General features: G+C 42.1%; 1 protein-coding gene and 1 pseudogene across 1 annotated transcript in view; both read left to right on the top strand.

Moving 5' to 3' along the window:
• The window catches only part of LOC103263523 (zinc finger protein 624), a 40,920-nt gene that overhangs the window by 9,339 nt on the left and 27,424 nt on the right, over positions 1–4,157 (top strand). The gene's annotated exons all lie outside the window — the stretch shown is intronic.
• LOC103263522 lies at positions 1,014–1,319 on the top strand (annotated as a pseudogene).

Here is a 4,157-nt window from a genome sequence, read left to right as displayed (position 1 = left end):
TTCAAGGTCCACTTATGAGTGAGAACATATGGTACTCTGTTCTTTGTTTCTGTGATAGATCATTGAATATGATCAACTCCAAATCCATCCAAGTTGCTGCGAAGTCCATGTGTTTGTATTTCTTTATGGCTGCGTAATATTCCATTGGGTATATGTACCACATTTTTTTAATCCAGTCCAACTTCAATGGGCAAAATTGTTGGTTCCATGTTTTCACTATTATGAATACAGCTGCAACAAGCATATGTGTGCAGGTATCTTTTTTGTAGAATGATTTGATTTCCTCCAGGTATATTCCCAATAGGGAATTGCTGGGTCATTTGGAAGGTCAATTTCTAGTTCTTTCAGAAATCACCACACTGTCTTCCAAAGAGGATGCACTAGTTTGCATTCCCACCAGTGGTGTAGAAGCATTCCTTTTTCTCCGCATCCTTGCCAGCATCTGTTGTTGTTTGTTTTATTAATGATGGCCATTCTTACTGGGGTTAGGAGGTATCTTTTTTTTTTTTTTTTTTGAGTTGGAGTCTCACTCTGTCGCCCAGACTGGAGTGCAGTGGCCACTCCTGGCCACCGTGGCCTCAACCTGCTGGGCTCCAGCAATCCTTCCGCCTCAGTCTTCCAAGTAGCTGGAACTATAGGTGCGTGCTACCACACCCGGCTACTTTTTTGATTTATTGTAGAGACGAGGTCTCGCCAAGTTGCCCCAGCAGGTCTTGAACCCATGGGCTCAGGCAGTCCATTCATCTCAGCCTCCCAAAGCGCGGGATTACAGGCTGAGCCACCAAGCCCAGGGGTTTTCAAACGGTCAGGAGGAACAAGGATGTGGGTCTGTGGGTACAAGGAACTTATAACAATTAAAATGAAGTTATTTATTTCAAACAAGCTATTATAAGCTATTATAAGATTTATAGGTGTGCCTGCCTACCAGACATCAGATCATGCAAAGCCATCATTAAAGTCTCGCTTCAGCTACATTTCAAGTCTCTGTGTCCATCCTTTGATTTTGGACAGGGATGGGCAGGCCCCTGGAGCAGGCAGTTGTTACTATCCTGTGTACCTTCCAGGAATATGCAGGGCGCCATGGGGATAAGCACATGCTCTTCCAGGCAGAGCTCAAGGAGATGCTGCAGAAGGAGCTGCCCACCTGGACCCTGACCGAGTTTCAGGAGTGTGACTACAACAAATTCATGAATGTTCTGGACACCAACAAGAACTGCGAGGTGGACTTTGCAGAGTACATGCGCTCACTTGTCTGCCTCTGTCTCTACTGCCATGAGTACTTCAAGGACTGCCCCCCAGAACCCCCCTGCCCCCAGTAACCTCTGCTCCAGAGGAGTGGGCCAGCTGGTGGAGGCAGACACATCACCCTCTGCCCCTGTGTTAGTCCTGGGTATGTCTCCCACACCCGTCTCTGCCCGCCCTCCCGTACACCTTTCAACCTGGATTTTCCCAGGTTCTCCCTGATCTGTTAACCCATTTCACCCACGAGGCCCAGAGATGCAAGGGCACCTTTCCCAGGATATCCAACGAGTGAGGAATAGGGCAGCTCCGGGGCCTCACCACCCTCTACACCCCTATGCTGTGGATGGGCAGAGGCAGGATCTGCTCCGAGGCCATGGAAGCTCAGCAGAGCGTAGACACAAAAGAAGCTATAATGGGAAAGGGCCTGATTAACTCCTAATAAAAAACCGGTGTCAGCTTGAAAAAAAAAAAAAAAGATTTATAGACATGTCAATATAGTTACTCAAAGACCGCCAAGCCAAACTTTTCACTATTATTGGCTCCTTGCAATATCTCATACCAGACATTGGAAAACATAGGATTATTATATAATTTTGAAGAAGGGTGGAATTTTTTTTTTTGCCTTTAAAAAATGTTTTATTTTATTTTTAATTGACAAATAATGATTGTACATATCCATGGGGCACAAGGTGATATTTTGATATATGTATGCATTTTCTACTCTTCAGATCAGGTTTATCAGAACATTCATCACTTCAATCATTTATCATTTATTTGTGGAGAGAATATTTGTGAATTTGTGGAGAGGCTGAAATCCTCTCTTCCAGCCATTTTGAAAGATACAATACATTGTTATTAACTAGCCCCTCAGTTGTGCAACAGAGCACCAGAACTTATTCCTCCTATCTAACAGTTACTTTGTACCTATTGACCAATGCCTTTCCATCCCCTTCCTCTCTTTGCCTCTACCTTTAGTAACCACTGTTCTACTCTCTACTTCTATTAGTTCGACGATAGCCAAAATATACAAAAAACCTATGTCCAAGAAGAGATGAATGTATTTAAAAAGGTGGTATATATACACAATGGAATACTATTCAGCCATAAAAATCAGGATATTCTGTCATTTTGACAACATGGATGAACCTAGAAGGCATTTTTGTTAAGTGAAATAAGTCAGGCACAGAGAGACAATACCATATGCTTTCATCCATATGTGGAATTATGCTGCCTTTTATTTATTTATTTTTATAATCAATATTTTTTATTATGATGTTGTGGGGTACAGTTAAGGGTTAGGTATACAGATACGTTTAATTCAGGCACCCTATTGATAAGAGGTGCTTCCCCATCCCCAGACAGATATTTGCTCATTAATCCCATCTCCCTCCCCCCCCCCCCATAGTTTCCCACTACTGTCAGTCATTTTCTTATAGTATTAGGTTGGATGTTCAAGGTCCATTATATGAGTGAGAACATGTGATACTCGGACCTTTGTTTTTGTGAGAGGCCACTCAGTATTACAGACTCTAGTTCCACCCAGGTTGCTACAAAATTCATGATTTTGTTCTTTTTTATGGCTGTGTAGTCCATCGTGTATATGTACCACATTTTTTTAATCCAGTCCTCTTTTGATGGGCAGCATGGTTGCCTCCAGGTTCTTGCTATTGTGAACAATACCGCGATAAACATATGTGTGCAGGTGTCTTTTTTATAGAGTGATTTGTGTTCATCCGGATATATTCCCAGTAGGGGCATTGCGGGGTCATATGGGAGGTTGATATTTAAAGCTTTTAGGAATTGCCATACTGCTTTCCACAGAGGTTGCACTAGTTTACACTCCACCAACAGTATAGAAGTGTTCCCTTTTCTCCACACCCTCTCCAGCAGCTGTTATTCTTTGAGTTGTTGATAATTGCCATTCTGACTGGAGTTAGGTGGTATCTCAGTGTGGTTTTGATTTGCATCTCCCTGATGATTAGTGAGGTTGAACATTTCATCATATGTCTGTTGGCTGCTCGGATGTCTTCCTTTGTGAAGTGTCTGTTCGTGTCTTTTGCCCATTTTATAATGGGGTTGTTTGTTTTTTTCTTTTCAGCACGTTTGAGTTCCTTGTAGTATCAAAGATGTTAAGGCTTTGTCCGACCTGGTGTTGGCAAATACTTTTTCCCAGTCTGTAGGCTGTCTCCCTGCTCTCTTGATGGTTTCTTTGGCTTTGCAGAAGCTTGTCAGTTTAATAAGGTCCCACTTGTCTGTCCTCTCTCTTATGGCCTGTGGGTTTTGGGTTTTGTTCAGAAATTGGAGGCCAGTTCCAATTTCCATGAGGGTATGTCCTTCATTTTCTAAGGTTCTTATGGTTTGAGGTTTTACATTTAGGTCTCTGATCCATTTGGAGTCAACCTTTGTGCATGGGGATAGGTAGGGGTCGTGTTTCAATCTTCTGCATGTGGTCAGCCAGTTTTCCCAGCACCATTTACTGAATAGGTTCTCCTCTCCCCAGTGGTAGGTGGTGGAGGCTTTGTCAAAGATGAGTTGGTTGAGAAATTAAGGTTTTGCTTCTGGAATCTCAATTCTATTCCATTGATCTATATGCCTATTCCTATACTAATACCAAGCTGTTTTGATGATTGTAGCTTTATAGTAGAGTTTGAAGTCTGGTAATGTGATACCACCTGCTTTGTTTTTTTTTTGTTGTTTTTTTTTTTTGCTGAGAATTGTTCTGGGTATTCTTGGACGTTTGTGTTTCCATATGAATTCCTGTGTTGTTTTTTCTAGGTCTGAGAAGAATGTTGCTGGTAATTTGATGGGTATTGCATTGAATTTGTAGATTGCCTTAGGTAAGACGGACATCTTCACATGTTGATTCTTCCAATCCATGAACATGGGATATTTTTCACTTGTTTGTGTCATCCTTG

The sequence above is a fragment of the Carlito syrichta genome, unplaced genomic scaffold (assembly GCF_000164805.1).
Source record: "Carlito syrichta isolate Samal-C Ts95f unplaced genomic scaffold, Tarsius_syrichta-2.0.1 Scaffold305141, whole genome shotgun sequence".
Taxonomy (NCBI): Eukaryota; Metazoa; Chordata; class Mammalia; order Primates; family Tarsiidae; genus Carlito; species Carlito syrichta.
The sequence above is the reverse complement of the archived record's forward strand: the minus strand, read 5'-3'. Positions and strand labels throughout refer to the sequence as shown.